This window comes from Anneissia japonica, unplaced genomic scaffold, assembly GCF_011630105.1.
Source record: "Anneissia japonica isolate Jap-2015-1 unplaced genomic scaffold, ASM1163010v1 scaffold7731_len1735946_cov199, whole genome shotgun sequence".
NCBI lineage: Eukaryota > Metazoa > Echinodermata > Crinoidea > Comatulida > Comatulidae > Anneissia > Anneissia japonica.
In genome coordinates, this window is record NW_022758997.1 from 1,072,507 (window position 1) to 1,094,193 (window position 21,687).

A 21,687-nucleotide genomic window follows, 5' to 3' on the forward strand; every position below is an offset into this window, starting at 1 on the left:
TATATATATATATATATATATATATATATATATATATATGTATATAAAACAAATTTCCAATTGTTTTATTCTTGGATATATAAAAGTCATTGTGTCCTTTCTGTTTAATTAAATTTTGTTTTAAAATTGTGCAATAAAAACTAATTCTGTTTGTATATTATACTACACCAACAAAAATTGTTCTAACTCAAATCTGGGTTCCATAAGTTGATCCTTGTGTTTGGCAGATTTTTAACATAATTATATCTTTTAAATCCTCATAAAAATCTTAGAGGTCATGGCCTACTTAATGTATTTCTCTCCTATAATTGATGACTGACGACAATAGAATATAAAATGTTGACCGAATTTTATTAAAAAATGTTTTCTTTCTTCTGTTTTTCTATCCTACCTACATTCCGTTGATATCATTAATACCACCTGTGAGTATTATAACCTATATGAGTCCATTTCCTTTCGTAGATGACAACAAAATGAAAATAACTATTGATGGGGGATTCATTTCTGGTGCAGAAATTGGGTTGATATGTTAAACTGACATAATCTTTGAGTCTCTTCCAGTAAATTGTGCAATCGTGATCCTTATTAATGGCTGCATCTTCATTTTTACTAATGATTGGAAGTGAATAACTATTTGATGAAGGTGGATATGGTTGCTGCTTGGCAAAAACTGTTAAAGAGGTTAATAGCAGGGGCGGATCCAGAGATGTCCAAAAGGGGGGGCCGAAAGGGGGGGCCGAAATTTGGGCCGATTGAGACAAAAATGTCCTACGAGGTCCGGGGGCATGCCCTGCGAAATTTGTGTGTTCTAGACGCCCGAAAATAACATTTGAAGCATTCTGGGCTATCATTTTTTTCTTTTTCTTTCTTTTTTCTTTCTTTTTTCTTTTTTTTCCCCCCCTAAATCCGCCCCTGAATAGGACCTATTGTACAGGTATTACCCATCCTAGTTCTTACGACTGTAGGCTGTCAGTAGGAAGTTTTTGATTGCACGACAACGGTAGGGCTTAAAACGTAGTGACGTCACTAAACTCATCTGCGCATTGCGAGAACATTGAGTTCTCGCGGTTGCGTGGATTCTAAGACACAATTTTGACAAATCTATGTTGTGCAGAGAACATAGGAAGCTCCCGAGTATAAAAGTATGGAGCTACAATAAAAAAAAGCATCAGGATAAATCACATGAGTCTCATGAAGGTAACTATAACCACCAATACACACTTATAAGCCCCTTGGGATGTTTAAAATTAGGTCTTTATGATGGAATTTCTTCACTGGCTATATCCATATACATGCTTCCATCCGGAGCTCCTTTCATGTTCCTTATGGATCTTCAAGTTCCTGAAGGTTTTTTTCAATTTCCTAGGTTTCCCACCCCCAATGCTTTCCCATTTCCTCCGGGTGAACTTCTATTCTAAGTTCAAGTTCATCATTTCTTACATTTCCTCAGACCTTCCCATTCCTCAGTGTTTTCCATATCCTCCGGATTCTCTCGTTTCTTTAAGGATTTCTCCCATCACGTTTCTGCCATTTCCTCAGGGTTCCTAAATTATCTTTCTCTCTTACAAAGCTTTACCCGTAAACTGGGTCATCACCTAATTAGTTAGAGCAATAGTTATTAGGCTGTGTAGTTAAAATAAGTTAACATTGAGGGCTACTACTGTATAAATATTCCACTTCAGAGAAATATTATTTGGGCTTACGTGCAATTAAGGTCCTGATATGTCTGCTAAAATCAGCCAATTGGAATTAGCTGCCTCGTTTCTTACTCTAGGTACTTGACAAACGATTATGGTGGCATGGTTACAAGAAAATCCATCAGCAACGATGTAGACATAGCATCTTATACCTAGCCTGCCTTTCAAGTGTTGTGTGTACGCTGCCCTTAGAGGATGACATTATTTCACAATCACAGAATGTTTTCAACCTATTCGCATTTTTTTTTCTTAGTTGATATCTTCTGCAAGTTACAGCAAAGTGTTCTATATGAAAACCTCTGTGAGGTTTGTACCTATTATATCTGAAGTAGAGGTTTGATTGCCTAATCAAAAATTACCACATTCATCTTAACACTGAAACATTTGAATTGATACTTTATATTTAAAAAAAAAGAAATTACAAAGTATTAACCATGTTTTGGGCATAATAATTCAAATATATAAACATATAACTTGCTACAGCTTTTATGGAATTAAAAATTCCTGGATGGACTCTAACATTGTTACATTTTTTTGTGGTTCAGTGGTGGATCATTAGCTTCCAATGTTAACATTGGGGATATAAGCACGTTTCATCCATGTTCTTGTGTCTATCCTGATAATTTTAAATTCCAAAGGACTGATAATGAGTTTTAACATATAAAATCTAAGCATCTCATAGGCAGTTGTTTTCAATGACAGAGCTTATAATGTGAATATTATATAGGTATTGTACTATTTAAAGCCCAATATATATCATTATTTTTGTTGTTGTCATCATCATCATCATCATCATTATTATTGATTGATATATTCAGTGTCAGTAAATATATATATATATACAAAGTAAACAATGACAGAGAAAACAAATGATACTAAGGATGAACCAAGAAAGATAAAAAAGAAACCTTATTTCCATTGAGGACCATACGTTAAAATAGAGAATACAAAACACGGAAGTCAAAAATCAGAATAAGATAAAAAAAAAAACAAAGACAAATAAAATTTAGTGTAAAAATGGACGATAAAATACATTGCAATTAAGTGTAAAATTTCAATTTAAAAGCTTAAAAATATTTAAAAGTTTAACAATTAAAAAAATTCAAAGATTTGAATAAATGATAAAGCTTTACCATAAAAACAGCAAGCAAATACAAGCCAGTACATTTGGATTATGATAATAATAATAACAACTTTATTTTAAAATGGAGAAAACTTGTATCACCATATTGGTGTTTTTTACAAGGCCATTTTTGCAAGAAGATAAAAATGAAATGAAGAAACTTAAAACACATACATACATATTGAAATACATACTGAGCTAAGAAAAGTAAAATACTAAAATATTAAAATTATAAAGACTGAAAACTAAAAATTGGTGTCATGACCATGTACAACAGCATGTTTAAAATGTTCCTTAATAATATTAAGTTTAAAATTATTAACAACACTTCAACATTATCATTTATCGTTGTTAAAGTATAGCTCTCTCCCGGAGTTGGGTAATTAGAATTTATTATAATTAACAACCCACGGTTTTTCATCCTGATGTAATTAACTAGTCATTGTTATTGAAATAATAGGACAGAAAGCAAAATACTTACTTAATGCAAGCCATAGATCTGGGTATATTAATTTGAATACATATAAATGAAGACCACAACCGGAATGTCATCATCTTTTCATTATCACCGGATCAAAATGTCACAACAGTACACACATTTCTTTGTTTACATATCATAAAACCTCGATTAGAAGCCTTGGGCTGTTTCTTTTTTTTGCGAACTTTAGATGAGTTGCTTATCAAGATGAGCTTCTTTTCGAAATAAGCATCTTTTCGAGGCTACTTTTGCCAAGTAAAGAGGACGCTTCTTTTTAAAATGAATGCTGTAAATTTTTGTAATTACTACTATACAACAATAAACAGGGCCACATCAGTCTGTATCATGGACATTAAGTCACCTAAACTAAGTATATATAAACCAGGCAAGTTTTAAAATTATTTTGTTTCTTTGTAATTCATGTACAGTGTATGTACTGGACTATCTTGAAAAGAAGCCCATGCTATCTCTAAAAGAAGGGGGCCATGGGCTTCTTTTTGAGGCTACTTTTTACAAACTAAAAAGTGGACTTCAATACGAGATAGGCTTCTTTTCAAAATTAAGCCCATTGATGATTTTACCTTTGAGTTTGAAGATGTATTTTCTAAAGATCATTTTATTGGTTTTCTCCTCAGAGACATCGAATGCTACATTAAACTAAAACTAAATCATATTTACGTTTGATAAAAACAACCTTTATTGATTGAATATACATTGTTTTTATACCATTATTCAATGGGGATTCCAAAAAATGTAAGGCTTTTTTCCCCCCTTTTGCCTACCCGTTGAAAAGTTCACATTTTCCACTAGATAAAGGCAAGAGATGAAGATGCATAAACTAGAAACAATGTGACTAACCGTAGCTGTGCGCAATCTATGTCTCTATGTCTATAACTGAAATATCTTTGTGATAGCTAATTCAAGACTATTCCTTTGAAGACAAAATTTCAACATAAAATGCCCTCTAAAGATCATAATGGCCCCGAGTGGGCATGACCTGCCCATCGGCTCAGGGTCACGCCCACTGGCTTCCATTTCGGATGGCCAATTTCATTTTTTCTGGCTAAGCCCCTGCTGTATATATACCTGTCTCTTATACACATCTAGATGTGTATAAGAGACAGCAATTAAGGTCCTGATTGCTGTATGCGTTTTATTACTATTTTATTGAAGCCGATGCAGCCACCTACTCGTTTGATTTTATATATATATACATACATACAGTTTGCGTGTGCAAGTTTCATGTCTACAATGACAAACTATTACTAAATTTATATACTGTAGCATCCAATTAAGAGATCTGTTTATTTTAATTTTTATCAACGATTTGCGGGTAACTTAGGACGACTTGTGCATAGTTAACAGCGTTAACGTAAAAAGTTCACTTTCATGGCAACCCAGTGTGGGCAGCTTTATGATTCATTAAAAAAACTGAAACATTTCCAACTTTACATCACATGACATCTTTAAAACGTATGCTTCATTATATCACCTGAGTACCATGATAGACCCACTTATTACCAAACCAGACTAATCTTAACACTTCAATGAGCTGCCAATCATATTTACAACAGCTCTTCTGATTGGTCGCTCTAAACTTCCCTTTCATGCACGAAACCATATTGAAAATTTCCATCAAGTTTTCCAAGATATTCTGAAAAATTGAAAGGATTTTAACCTCCATAATTTAAATTATTTTCAGCTCATATATTTGTTTAAACCAAAATAATCCAACTAGGATATGTGACATTATTACTATTACTACTACTACTACTGTTATTACTATTACTGTATATACAGTACTTGCATATAAGACAATGCTTAAAATAGCAAATTATGATGGAAAAACAGGGGGTTGTCTTATACGCATGACATACATATGTTAGATTTACTACATCATGTTCGTCTTATGTGCGGATTGTCCATAACACACAAATTTACTACTGCAATGAACCTACTAAATATTAGTATGGATGAATGCGATTTTAAATATGGTGAAATAAGATTTTGATGCACAATTAAAAATTCATAAAATGATATTATTTGGAAGAAAACCTTGCATTTGGCTCCATTTTTAGCCAGCTAGAAGCAGTGTCAAGACCATACCAAGCAGAAAAATGTAGGAATTCCGATGATAAATCGGGTTGTCTTATACTCCCAACATACAAAAACGTCCCAAAACCTTCTCAAATTATTATTATTATTATTATTATTATTATTATTATTATTATTATTATTATTATTATTATTATTATTATTATTATTAATATCATTATTATTATTGTTATTATTATTATTATTATTATTTTCTGGGGACCCCTTTTGAGACAAGTTTTCAGGTTTATTAGGGTTCTCTGCTTTTTATGTTTAATTTATTTATTGGGTGTGTGGGTTTATGGAAGTTTTCTGATTTTGTAATGTATTCTGCTTGTTTATTTTTCTCACTATGATCATTTCTTGTCTCCTCTTTGTAAAGATTTCATGGAAAGCAATAAATATTACTTACTTACATACTTACTTACTAATGAATTATGCTAAGCCCGAGTGAAAAAAGAGGGATGATAGAGACCCTGAAAACCAGCACAGTTGGCAAACTGCCACACTTTTCACATCAAGATTTAGAGTAACTCATAAGTAAAATCCTAAAAATGTGTCCTGTTTCTACAGTCTGCAGATGATGATTATCAACAAATGTTACCAACCATCGTAAACGACCCGTAAAAGATGTCAACCGCTTACGATATTCCCCAATCGCATCACAGTTAGACCTTGTATAATTATTGCGTACAAAAATGGAAAAACAAAAAATCTATGCTACGTCCGCATTGTATGTGGAACGTATTGTTGGCGGCAGATCAGAAGTTGTAGAGTAGTATTTTTATTTGTATGTATGATTATATTTAATATGTGGTTTACTGTGGGATTATGGAGTCTACAGTACCCTATCTCTGCCTATGATTGCAATGATAATGTATATCACCATTTTCTATGTACGTGACTCTACAAGAAGGCACAGTGCGACCTACTTTTATTATGACATCTTCTGTAATACCATGGATTGTGTGTATTAACAACGATGGGTAGCTCCCTAGCTTCGCATACAAAGCAACTCTCCAGGGGTTGGTCAAAGTTTCGTCGACCATTGACCGATTTTTCTCTCCATTTTTCGTCATTAAAACATTCAATCCTTCCCATAGGGTATAGACCAGTAAGTTTGATCTCACTGTGGATGATGTTTCTCTAATGTTCTTGCTGCCTTCCGATCGTCCCATTTATCATCTTTTCAGAATTCCTTCTCTCGGTGTCTAAAAATAATCTGACACAAAAATTGTTATGCGAAGAGTATCAAGAGTTGCGTTACATTATAATATAATTGCTCTCTTATATGATGAAAGATGTTTTGATAATGCGGAGACTGATGAATGATTTAAAACAAATAAAACAAATATAAAATCTAGTTAAAGCATAAATATACTATATAATTAATGACCAACTTTCTCTTTTGATGGGTTTATTTTTATCTTTACTTTCTTCTCATTGGTCCATGGTTAATATTTGTTTACATATCAATTATTCATTGTATTTGATAGTATTTTTTTATTCTTAATAATTTTCTAATAAAGAACAAGATGCAGAATCAAATGTGGCCAGCTTGTCTTTTTTATGAGTTACTTTCTTCTTTTAAACTCTTATTACAAATGTAAAATCTATTTAAAATAGTAAATATATTACATATTACATATAATTACCTACTTTCCTTTTTGATTGGTTTGATTTTATTTTTACTCTCTTCTTATTGGTCCACTGTTAATATTTTGTTTTAATATAAATTATTCATTGTTAGCTAATGATTGTATTTATTTATTCTTACAAAAGTTCTAATAAAGAACAAGATACGGACTCAAATACAGCCTGCTTGTTTTGTTTTTTTTTCTATTTTACGAGTTACTTTACTCATATTAAATTTAATCATGTTTGGGAAGTTTATTAGAAAATGTGATTTTAACTAATAAATCCATTGGAGATCTATTAGACATTATGTAGTATTAAATCTCTAATCCACTTTATGATTTCATCGTATGACATTAGTGAAAGATCTTGACTTAGTGTCCACTAAGGTACTGTGATTAATTCAAGGTTTAAGTAAAGATTATCTTCTTTGTATAATATCCTACAGCTCATTGTTATAAAAATCTCCAATTTTTCTATTCTACAAAAAACTGGGCCACACAGCCTTCCCATCTTCATTCAACATTGTTTTCCATGTATTTGAAAATTAATTGTTAATTCATAAGAAAAACGAATCAAGGGAAAATTAATCTTGTTTTTATTTTAAACATTATTTATTTATTATTCTTGCAACAGTGATTCATCGCCACTTACCGATTGGCATGAACTTACTAGTTACTGATGGCGGTTCTGCTTCTTGGTGGTGATTCCCGAGACTTCTATTTTTCAGATCGTCCAAGAAAAATTCTTCTTCAGTTATTAAGTAAACTTAAATAAATGATATATCAAAACTTAAGATGCAATTAATACAGTATACAAACATTACCAAGCAAAACAATATAAGATTAACTTTTCAATTCCTCATTTAAATAAAGCTATAAATTTCTAGTAAGACACAGATCAAAAAATATATCAGTTTTTATAGATTTACGGAGAGTTTACTCCAAAAATTTTGATTACTAGCCAATCTTTGGGTATAAAAATAGTATAATAAAAAGTTTAATAAACTGCATTTCTATGTTTATGGTTAACCGTTATTCTTGATACCTACTTGGTTATACAGTAGTTGCAGATTCAGTATTTGTGATGATTGCCGCTGGGTATGAGAAGATGATAATAATTCTACCATTCCTCAAGTGTTCTTTGTTAAAGCGCCCTCAATTGTCAGACTTACTTGGCAAACCTGTAGCGTATTGTTTTGCATCCTGGAGCTGTTTAGTGTAGTGTCACCAGTGGCGGATCCAGGAATTTGCAATAGATGGGGCCCACAGAGGGACTTTCACAGATGGATGGTCTATACTACCTCAGCCCCACAATGGATGGGGGCTGAGGGAAGAAAATATATGATTATGGCACCCCTAGAGGGGGGAAATGGCAATCTTAAACTCAAAATTTGAGTAGAATTTTCTTTTTTCCTCATTTTTTTTTTTTTTTTTTTTTTAAATCTTGGGGGGGGGGGTGGCCGGGTCGGCTGCCCCCCCCCCTTGATTCCGCCACAGTGTGATCATGTTTCTGTTGTTAATTTTAATAAACTGAATAAGCTAAACTACATAAATGATGAAAAGCTGTAAAATCTTCTTTATCCTAGGCCTTTTTATAATATTTACTTCTTCAATTTAGGAGCAAACTTAATTGTTGAAGGCTACTGCTCGACTGGCTCTAACTTTTTGAAGTATCAAATTTTGTGAGGCCTTACCACGAAAAGAGGTGCATCGTTGGTGAACTCATATTGAGATATTCACCAAAATAGGTCAAAGTCAAAATGTTTACAAAATTGAGATTTTAATGTTTTTGAATAGCTTGATACTTATATTTTATGATTGTGTGCTTTTAAAGTGAATTCTCTTACTAAAACAGTGTTCTCTGCATATATTCTGTAATTCTAGTCCTATTATTTCTACAGGTTAGTTTATCTTTGAGGCCGATTTTCTCAAAACGCAGTTCTCATACACTTAATCTTCAAATACTCACATCTCTGGAACGACTTATCCTATGGAAGTTATTCAAAGTCCAAATTAAAGTTTATAATGTGATCTACCTAAATATATTATAGACTCAATTTTTGATTTTCTAACCATGAGACTCATTTTTGCTAGCTTTTATATCAATATTATAACTGATACAGGTCTCCCTCCAATTAAAAACCACCTTTCTGCAGCCCTAAATGAATGGCTTCATGTTTTATTTTTATGAGAATAATTTTTCTAATTAAGGAAAAAAGCTGCGAAGGACCATGAAAACCCCGGTCACAAAAGTGGCCTTTAATTGGGGAAGGGGGCAGACCTGTATAATATTAACAATTATTAATATAATAATCATTATTATTATCAGAAACAATAATATTATTTTTATTAGTAATTGTATATAATATAGGCACAAATGTTCAATATATTATTCAATGTATCTAGATGGTATTTACAATGACAATCGTTAATTATTAAAGAAAAACATTACATCGATATATGTAGCATCCGCTCATTAACCTATTTGTTCCTTATTACAGAATATAAATTATGTAATATATATATGTAATATATTAGAATTTTTAATTTTTTTTTTCTTGATACAATTATATAGACCTACAATAGACAATAAATGTATGGTGTTGTAAAGTTGCACGTGATGTTAAGGTTTTTCCATTATGAAATTTGCGTAAAGGATCAACAATGCTTGTTATTGTTGTGTGCGTTTATTGGGTGTATTATTAATTGTATACCTAGTTTCCATGCTATCTATTTTCCACCTGTCCTGCAAACAGCTTGTTTTCCCATTTCCTGATCAATTGTCTGTTGGGTTAAAAGCTTTTCATCCACCAAGGAGCGTAATCCATTCAAAATTGATTCCGAAACATCCGCATCCAATATCGGGGACTAGTACCGATGATGTGTTTTCCACACATTCATAAAAATATAATGTATGCCACTAACCAAAGATTATTGTTCATTTCACTCAATAGGTGATTATGTATTTAATATTTAGTTATAAAAAGAAAGAAGATATAAAGGTTAGATTAAAGAAGATTAAATTGCAAAAAATCGGCCCAGTAAAATATAGTATTTTTATTTTTTTTCATCTGAGAATATCTAAGGCCCTGTCCAGACTATCAAATTTTATTTAACAAAAAAACTGTTACATGCCCATATATAGACAAGATGTGCCCATATATAGTCATGATGTGCCCATATATAGTCACGATGTGCCCATATATAGTCATGATGTGCCCATATATAGTCACGATGTGCCCATATATAGTCATGATGTGCCCAAATAGTCATGATGTGCCCATATATAGTCATGATATGTGCCCATATATAGTCATGATGTGCCCATATATGGTCACGATTTGCCCATATATAGTCATGATGTGCCCCTATATAGTCATGATGTGCCTATATATGGTCATGATGTAAAGTCATCATGACCATATTTAGGCATGTCACATGGTATTGTCAAATAAAAATTTGATAGTCAGGACTTTTGATTTTTAACATATAATTTCTTTCATTTAAAAAAATGTTTAATTTTTTTTTATAGAGCAATATTTGGTCAGCACATCACATGAATAATTCTTTGGATATTAAATATTATTGATGATTTTCAAATTATTATTTTTTTTCTCTGTATGAATTGTATCATCATTGTATCAAACAAGGTTATATATCTATATTACTTCCTTGTATGTTTGTTTGTATTGCTGTGGAAATTGAATTTCCAGATATGTGATTTGGTAATAAAGTTCATCTAGTCTAATTGCTGCAAAGCAGCCAATTCATATTCTTGACAGCAATTTGACCCCTGAAAGGTCATTGTTTGTCAAAATACAAGTGCCTAAGATAAGACGACCAAGGTGAATTGCCTTGAGACGACTGAAAAGTGGAGTTTCCTTCTTTCATTCTGCCGGGTACCAACGTCCGCATGTTTGTACTCTCTAGGCCTAGACTAGCTAGGATGGTATAGGCCTAGCCTTGAAGGGACGAAGGTCCCAATGAAAAACAACGTCGCTCTTTTATAGCTAACATTGTCTATTTAACATCACAATAATTCATTATTAGACCTATAGTTGTTTTTTGAATTTTACTCCACAAATCTTAGCCGATACCTCGCACAACTCGTTAACGTCTCTATCTATTGTCGTGACATCATGGCTCGCTGGTTCACACTTGCGGTGTCTCGCACTTGTGATCAAATAACACGCTGGCTCGCACTTTGGCAACACTCTTTGGCAGTCAACTCGCCCCTAGAAAACCCGCCCTTGGAAACTTGCCCCATAAAAAAATGTACACTTCCTAGACCATGTAGTCTTCAAAATAAAAATTGTAACCTTTGTAATCAACTACATTTTCCACATACATAGAAATTTTTGAAACTTTATTAAAAAAAACCTAAACCATAATTCACCACAGACACTTTTTGACAAAAATGAAAAATTACGACTTTGTTACCCAATGAGAAGTGTTCTAATATAGACAATGGGTCATGTCTCATATTATTTTATATATTTTTATTATTCATTATTTTCACTTGACTCGCATAAATAATTTTGTTCGAACAACATTTATATGTTCGCAGCACTTCACTTGAAATTTTTTATATTATTTATTATATATTTAGAATTTTTTTTTGGAAATGTTGCATGTATAATCTAAGGCGTATTGTTAAATTATCCTCATCATAACAATTCCACATTGACTCATGAAAATGAGACATAATTTTTGTTTGATTTTCATATGTCCCGGATTATATTTGTTATTATTTAGCATTCTAGTTTCACTTGTATCCCTTCTGTTCATTCCCTAGAATTCAACATATTGACAAATTAATTAATAATCATTATATATTCATTGTTATATTAAACCATTATATGATTACCCTCATTAAATATCATCCAATGTGCTCTTCCCTTGAGTTTTAATTGGAGTTATAGTTATTATTTTTACTTGGAATCTGGGTTGAAGATAAAGACAACGTGTTGTCGCTTTCAATATCTTCCTATAGTTGAACTAGATATTCAGCAGTAGTAGTGTAAAGTCATATCTAAGGGACAGATAATAGTAACAGAAAGGCTATATGTCAAGAGCAGTTTTATCACCTGTTTGTACTTTCTGATTTCTAGAATTCATTTCAAGAAAAATAGTGCAACCTATGGCAAAAGTCAACATATATTACTATTTTCATTATAATTTTTATTATTACTATTATAAATCCACATTTAGATTTAGTATATTTTGTCATCTCATACAAAGTATAACATAAAATTTATTTTCTTGGCAAAATTATGTAAAAACAGGCAAACTCATGATGGGACTACTAAAATTTGATTTAAATTTGAGTGAATCATCTACATTTTCATTTATTTAATATTTAGGTAGCCTGAAACAATCTTTAATTTCTTTCTGGAATCCATCCCTCTTCCCCCAGTTCAACTAATTTGTATTAATACTGTATAGTAAAAGAGGGAAATCTGGAATCCACCCCTTCTATCACCCAGTTCTTCACCATTTGTATTTTGACTGTATGAAAATGAAGTTGAATTACAACTTATTAAATCTTAAAGATGACAATTTTCTTTTCTTTCTTTTTTTCGGTGGGGGTGGGGGGGAGTTTGATATTATATGTTGGAAACTAGTTAATATTTTTTTTTTTTAGTAAAGAACAACTTCTGCAATTGTTCCTTTAGCAGTTTACCATTTTATTATCCAAATTAAGTAATTGAAATTTGTTATACTTATTCAAATTTTATTTATATAGCGTGACCCTTCCAACTGGGCCAAAAATGCCAGCTGATGTCTGGGGGATCGCTATTAAAATATAAAACATAAAAAGATGAATATATCCACTTATAAATTGGCTGAAAATACATTGATTGATTGATTGAATAGTACTTTCAACATCAAATAACTAAACATTAAATTTAGAAGCCCTCTAAGGTGAGTGCAACTTAGCTCAGGTGGTTGAACTGGTGGTAGCCACTGTGTGTGCTCTGAACCGTGGAGATCTCTAGGTCCCCGGTTCAATTACCATCGCTGCTGTCCTTGTGTTTCAGCTGGGGGGGCTGAAATACAAGTTATGATAGCGCACCGTCTTTTGGATGAGACGTTTAAGCCGTTGGTCCTGTGTGCAATATGGCCCATATGCACGTTAAAAAATGCAGTACATTCTTCAGAAAAGAGGAGGAGATTGTCTCCTGGTGTACTGCCCCATTCACTACCAGAAGGACCCCACTGGAAACAAGTCTTTATTCTTGGTGTGATTCCTATCCTGTATGTTCACAACACTATTGCGAGTATACCTAATACTACCTACAGGATACAAGTGCACTGTGGATGAATATAATTATATGAACGTGGCCTATTATTTGCAGTTAATTGTGTTTTGAAAGATTTCAGAAATGTATATGTAATTTCCTTGATCCAAGCTTAAGAAACATCAAAATGTCATATGTTTTCTTAATATAGTTAAGTATTTTTATAACATTTTCCTCTTTCACCTAAATAAATGACAATACACACATGTGTTATTGTTTTATCTAAACACCTCAATTTCCTAGAAAATACACAAGTGGATAAGAAAGATTTAAAAATAGTTTATAAAAGAGGATAATGAGGTTTACAAAGAAAGCCAAGTATTTAACAAATATTTATTTAAACTATTTGTGTATTTGGTTCTACATGCAACATGAGCCTGTTTATGGGAATTTTGTGCTGAAAAAAAATATGGTACTTTATTATTTGTTTATGAATGTTCTCATTCATCAAGGTACAGTAACATTAGCTATGCATTCATAATGAAATCATTTCAACTGGACTTGCTTGTAGTTTTATAGGACAAGATGCATCATGAGGCTGACTGGTCTTCTGTGGTTAAAGGTCATTGACCTATTAAGTCAAATGTAGTGCCACTGGTAAAATTTACATTATTATTATTATTATTATTATTATTATTATTATTATTATTAGTGTTGTTGTTGTTGTTGTTGTTATTGTTGTTATTATTACTATTATTGTTATTATTATATTAAAGAAAGCATCACAATAATTTAATAATGAATTTCAACAATAATTATTAAATTATTAAAGTTATTAATTGATTGTTTGATCTTTTTTCAATATATCGATTGATACATATTGATTAATTGATTATGTCATTAGTAAATCAAGTTATCAATATTTATCAATCAATCAAAAATAAACAAATCAATGTACTAACCAATTAATCAATTAACCACATAACCAAATTAAATTATCAGTTGATTAATCAGTCAATAATAGTTTGATTAGGGTTGTGGTATGCAGATCATTAGGACCTTAGTGGAATAATTCCCCTACTCTGTGATGCATAGTTACCATTGTATAGTATTTCTTGTGATTCATTGTGTTTGTACAGATATTGGTGCTAAATGGCACTTGTAGCAGTAAAAGAAATTGAAATTGAATTGAGAATCAGGCACGAATCAGCCAATTTTATAGATTTTATATTTTAACCAACTTTAATCATTTATAAGTGTTTATTGTTTCGATGTTATTGTATTACTATCGCTTTCCCAACTGAATACACTTTTCTTTTGTATTTTATAAAAGTTTTTTTGTATTCGTATTCGTATATCAACCAATTAATTGACCAATCAATCAACTATTCAAGCAATTATGCATTATTATATCATGAATCTACTATTCAACCAGTCAGTCAAACAATTAATCAATCAATCAAATAATCAATCAATTATGAATTATTATATAATGAATCTTGCCATTCAACCAATCAATCAATGAAATAATCGACATGTCAAGTATATAATTTAAGACTTTACTCACAAAAAATATTATAAAAAATTGAAATGCAAAAACAATTAGGAAAGAAATCCAAATGAACAAATGGTTTAAAAAGGAGGTCAGACACTTAAGGCAAGCAAGGTTTTGAGAACAATGATTAAGAGCATCTCACAATTAAACAATTTGTTATCAAAACATAAGGGAGATGATCGAGTGTTTGTTCTGAAAAATCTTGGCCAAATGAGAAAGCATTAGTTCCTCGTTTTTCCGCTAGTCTTCTGTTTTTTTTTCCAGCACCTTGATCGCGGACCTTCTTAGTCGCTGAAATGGTGGATAGTAGCTAGTAATTTCGTATTGCTTCATTTTGGGCTGTGTTGATAAAATACAATATTGGCAGCAAAACTAGTTGGTTGGATTGAAAACAAAATGGGCAAACTTGATCTGAAAAAGGCAACTAAAAAGATTGGATTGTTTGTTAGAAGAATATGAAAAAATAATATAAACAATAAAATCTATTGTTTAAAAATGTTTGAGGTTTTTTTTCTTTTATTTGTTACAATGATTCTAACACACTTTTATTAGTGTAAAGCTCATGGAAGTGTGGTAATATATGATATATATGGCACATAGAATTATAGAATTGCATTTAATTATGGAAATTAAATTGTTGAATTTAAATTTAACTGGTATTTAGAATTTAAAAAAATTTAAAAATAGGAATATCATTGCGACCTTGTAATTTCCAGTGAAATTTGGATGAAATAAAGGAATAAAGTATCTGATTTTTGTTATTATTATTATTATTATGGAATTTTTAATCTCTTTTAATATTATATATATAATATGTTATATCTTTTACATATGTTATTCTCTTTTGATATACACATATGTTATTAATAGCATCAAATTACTGCAGAGTACAGTAGATCTATATAGTTTGACAGATAAGCAATTAGGTACTTAAATGACAGATTTACAATAATCCTTAATAACGTTGAAAAACTACAGATCCAAAAGATACAAAATTATTAGGCCTAGGCCTACTTACCGATGTGATCCCTAAATAACACTCACTTAATGGACACATATCAGAAGGCATCAGCACAGATCAAGGCAGACCAAGAATTATATATAGGAGAAAAATGTTAGAGCTTGATTAGTATATAAAATCACCAGGGAGGATTGAATAAGGCTAAAGATAGTTGAAACGGTCAAGCGTTAATTCTCATGGCCCTAATATCCAAAATGGAATGATGACTTACAAAAGGAATTCTAAGAAATTTTGAGGTGAACAACATTTAAGGCAATTGTACCAATCATACAAACTGTGATCACTTAAGAATGACTAATTATATAGCATAATGTTTGTGAAGATATTTTTTTGAAATATATATGTACATTCAAAACAATGTGATAAGTGTGTGAGAAATTATATTTTTAAACTGTAGCCCATGGGACGAAATATTGTTCTCATCATCACCATCATCACTATCATTATCATCATCATTATTGTCATAGTCATCATTATCATCATTATCATTATCACTATCATCATCAGCATTACTAGTTATATCATTTATATTGTCATCGTCTATATTGGCATTAACATTGTATTATATTATTTTTATTGCTTTCTTCTTTACAAAAAGGAAAGAAGTCGAGTTTTTGTCTGCATGTTTATTTGGGTTATGAGTTATGTCTGTCTCTTATACACATCTAGATGTGTATAAGAGACAGGTCAAGTATATAATTTAAGACTCTTTGATTTCAAGTAATTTTATTTTGCATGATGAGAAAATGCCAGAAGAAAGAAAACTATCATTATCAAAATCATCATCATTATTATTATTATCATTGTCATCTTCAGAATTATCCGATCTTAACAAATTGAAATTCATATTTACATAGAAATAAATTATAGGATTATTTTTATATTTCCAAGTTCATAAGTATAAACTACAGGGATGGATTCAATAATTTATTATTTAATTAAAACTTCCAATCGCTCATTTAAATGTATCATGTATGTTAACAACTTCCAGTGAAACACAAATCAAAATAATGAGAAATTTACAAATACCACAAACTCTTTTATTACCAGCCAATTTAATTGTCATGTAAATAAGAATACATGTATGATATTATTTATAAGTCCATTAAGGGTAAAGACATTTTTAAATTCTAATTTTTTTTTATTAAAAGCTACTGTAATAATTTAATTAGATAATGCAAGGATTAAAATATTGCATTTTTTCTTCAATTATCTCATCAAAGACACAGTCTATATTGAATTTTTAAATGCCAGAGGAAATAAAGATTGTAGAATTTATATTATTATGAAATCTTTTGCAGTGCTACAAACTTATTTAATACAGAAAACAACCAAACATTCTCACCGTAGAGTAGGCTAAACCGTGCACGCTGTACAGACAACTGTCTAGTATTCAAATGAACTCATCATGCATTATTCTTCATCAGCTTTCATTCCAACCGCCGAATGCTAACCTGCGCAGTTCTTCCCTATTTTTAGAATGGTTAATGCCCAGAATTCAAGTGTCCATCGTAGATTGTAATGCAGGGCTGAAATAGGGGACCCACTTGATGACATTCAAGAAAGCAGTCGATCTCGGCTACAGCATATTTCATCATCTGAAGCTAGCTGCTTGGTTGACCCATCCTAGATTCTCACACTGGCATTTCTTAAATGCCAATAACTTTTAGTGTATGTGATTGCCCATCGTAGTAATGGACAGACCAGCCTAGCCAATGAAATTTTGCCTCATTAGTACCCTTACGTTCTTTTAGGCTCAATTTCGTTTTGGAAAATCGTCCAGCGTCCGGCTTTAAAACCAAATCTTTAATCCATGCTAGCACGCTGTGTAAATAAGTAGAATAACTGGGATTGAAAACCTGATTTGAAATTGTGAAAATTTATCAATAAATCTGTGTTTTTGATGTCCAGAAAGAATTGCCATGGGAAAAATAAATTGGAGATTTATATGAGAATTGTGAAATTAATGACTTGTTATATTGTAGGTATGCAACAAAGATTTAAAGCGAATATTCTGCTACTAATTCATCTGTCGTATGTCTGTTGCAACAAACTTAATAACATATTTTCTACAGGATTTTTTCACCTTTATATTTGTAATGTATAAAGCCAATATTCATTTCTATACTTCCCATCATCTCTTTTATTTGTGCTTTCATTTTAATACTTTCAATTTTATGGAGTACTCTTGTTACATAATTAAGTACATTAAGAATGTGGTTTAGTACTATTATAAGATTGAATGTGGTTTAGTTTACTGACTGGTTTAAGAATCTAAGTTAGTTTACTGACTGGCTTAAGAATATAACTGACTAGTTTAAGAACATAGGTTAGTTTACTGACTGGCTTAAGAATCTAAGTTAGTTTACCAGTTTACCTTAGTTTAAGAATCTAAGTTAGTTTGCTTACTTGTTTAAGAATGGTGAGTTTACTTTTCTTGTTCTCAAATCTTTTTTATATTGTTTGTGCATGTTGCGCATGAAATAAATTCGATCTATCAATCATTGGTTTAAGAATCTAATTTAGTTTACTGTCTAGTTTAAGAATATAGGTTGGTTTACAGATTGTTTTAAGAACATAAAGTTATTTTACTGACTGGTTTGAGAATCTAAGTTAGTTTACTGACAAATTGAAGGATCTAGAGTTAGTTTAATGACTGGTTTAAGAATCAGAGATAGTTTACTGACAAAAGTTTAAGAATTTAAGTTAGTTTACTGACTAGTTTAAAAATCTTACAAAGACAACAATATACATATTTAATTTTCTAAATTAAAGTTTAAAGTATATATATTTAAGTAATATATATCTATAACTATGTATTAGTATGATTTTACATGATTATTATAATAGTTTTGATGCACAGTACTTTGAATTAGATTAACTAAGTGAGACAGCCATCCAAGGATATTAATTAAGAAAGAAAAGCTTTAATATCATATCACATTTGTTATGGTTTCTAGTAAATCAAATAGCTCATAAATTGATAATTACCCGGTACTGATAGCATGATATATCCATTGACGTTCATTTGACCTCGATAACATTTATTGACATTTGAACTACTTCTCAAAGACATTCATTCAGAATCCGCTCTGAAAAAAATTAGTAAGACCATGGAATCAAAAAATAAATAAATAAATACCTGAATTTATTTTATATGAATGAAATGGTAATATTTGTTTGCATATAAATTGACTTATTATTATTATTAATATTGGTTTTATATATTGTTTCAGTTTTATACTATCTGAGGACAGTGGTATTTAGTAATGTTTTCCCATATCTAACATACTTTTCATTTCAGTAGTTGTACTTCATATTCCAACTTTTATTTTCTTGTACCTCTTCTTCCTTCCTCTCTTTGTCTGGCTCTTAATGATATTTCATCTGCCTGCTGCAGTGATGTGTAACTGTTAAACTTCTTTATAATGTGGTTGATATGCTCATGTGATAATAATTTTGTACAAGCCTTATATATTGGCTAATGATGACCTTCGACAGAATAAACCACCAAAACAGTGTTGAAATACATAAATTAATATTATATTTTAATGTAAATCTGTAAAACTGAGGATGAAATGGTTTATTTGTTGATATATTTATAAGTTGATATGTACCAGATCTCTGCTGAACATCTTTCCATCTGCTCATGCTATTTAATGTAAAGATAAGTGGATCGATGATTACCTGATGAGTCCAGCATTGCTGAAAACTATATACATGTCCTATTTTTAAATTTTAATTCTCTTTGAATTTTTAATGTTGTGTATTATGCATGGAAAACAATAATATTATTAGATGAAGATGTTCTTTTAATGCTATTTCAATGTAAATGTATAATATTTACAAATGACAGTACTAGAATACTGAATACTGGATGTTATTATATACTTATTAAATGTGTTTTAAATACGTACATATGCCATACCTTACCAAATGTTAATGCTTTGTTTTCTTACCATATTTATGTAACCTGCACCTTGCTTTTTATTATGTGTATTTAAGTTAAAGTTTGTATATTGTTGTTTTTTTATGAAGCATTGGAACTTGAATTTCATGTGCACCAAGTTGTACACAATGACAATAAATCAATCTTGTATCATGTAATTATTATTATTATCATTATAATCATTTTACTATTTTATTATCAATTGTATATTATTTTTATACAATTGATGTTTTATGAATGTTGATTAGATACTTGATATACTGAATGTTATTACTGATGAGAATAATAATTATTATTATTATCATCCTCATTATTATTATCTTTATTATTATTTTATTGATATCAATTTTTATGTATATTATTTTTATGATTGATTTTTAAGAGTGTGATTGGATACTTGATTGCGTTTTTAATTGTGGTATTTCCTAATCCTTTAGAAAGAATGAAGGGTAATAAAATCTAAGAATACTTATTTGTTTGAATGTTTAGTGTAAGTTAAAAATAAATTATAATTTGTTGATGTAGTATATCATGTATTGATATAAAAAACTTAAACATGATAATATAATGTGATAACAGACAGATTATATGGGTTGCGATCAGTTTCAAAAGTCGATCAATAAAATGTATTGAATATGTGTAATTGTATAAGGATCAGATATCCAGATATGATCTTCTCTTTTATGATTTGTATTCAATTTCAATAAAATATCCTGTTGTTATGGATTTATTTAGTTTTTTTCTTGCTCTTCTATTTACTAGTGTCTGTCATAAAATTTCATCAGATAAATTCTCACGTTTGTCATACATTTTTCAACAAATTTTTCTGAAATATATACGCCTTTTGTCTTAATATTCTAATAAGATATTCCTACTTGTCCTTTCTAGGTCAAAGGCATAGTTCTACCGGCTTGCTTTCTTTCAGATGATTCTACGTCAGCTTTTAGTATCGAGAACCTTCCTAATAGGCACCATTTTGAAACACATTTTAAGGGTCTATATTTGCAGCCTACTTTCGTCTTTTTTTCAAACAAAAAGTGTATTTATCCCGGGAGTCTCTTAAAGGTTGTTAGGTTATGAGCGAATTGTCGACCCCGTGGAATACATCTGCAATAACATAAAACAGGCTACAAATTAAGCTAGAATTAATCCAAGTATAAAACAACCAGAGACAAAAGAAACGAATAATTGTATTTTTAACTGTTCTTGTAGCCTGGAACTATTTTTATTCTTTTTTCATCTTAATATTGGACCGGATCACATTAAATTTGTCAAACCCTCTTTTGTAGAATCATTTTAATTTAAATTATCATTTTTTTGCCAATGGGAGAAAAAAAAGTGTGTAATTACATATGATCTTGGTATCTCAAAAATCTCTGTAAGATCCACTTTTATTCATGTGGTGCTAAATTTAAGCCCTGGAGCTCAACTCTGGATAATTTTTCACAATTGCAACAAACATCTAAATATTATTTTTCATTCATCATATCTAAAACTTAAATGTTTTCATAAATTGGCGAACATTTAATACTTTTGCTAGTTGAAGAATGTAGAACTTCATTGTCCGGAAAAATAACCTGTCCGAATATATTTCATGTTACAGTATATGTTAAATTGTGATCTTTATAAAATTTATCTATTAGATTTTATTTAATAAACAAATAGTTTGTATAATATAGGCCTATAGTTTGCATGATAAATCAATTTTGTTTCTGTCATTTGGAATACTTTTGCAGCAGTGAGTAAATCACAAGAAGATAGTAGATACATTCGGTGGCGTATCTAGGGGTGTGAGCAGTCAAGTAATTAAAAATCACGTAAAATCACCTTATTTTGCGAATTAGCGCCCCACTCAACCGATCATCGAGCCCCCCCCCCCCCCAACTTCACC

At 30.6% G+C, this 21,687-nt stretch overlaps 1 long non-coding RNA gene across 1 annotated transcript; it reads right to left on the bottom strand.

Annotated features, from left to right (window-relative positions):
- Positions 1-4,454: 4,454 nt before the first annotated feature.
- On the bottom strand, positions 4,455-8,443 carry LOC117125541. Its single transcript, XR_004448140.1, has 4 exons — positions 8,079-8,443; positions 7,700-7,795; positions 6,325-6,614; positions 4,455-4,952 (listed from the first exon to the last, which is right to left on the bottom strand). It is a non-coding gene; the product is annotated as an uncharacterized LOC117125541 (long non-coding RNA).
- Between the last annotated feature and the right edge of the window lie 13,244 nt (positions 8,444-21,687).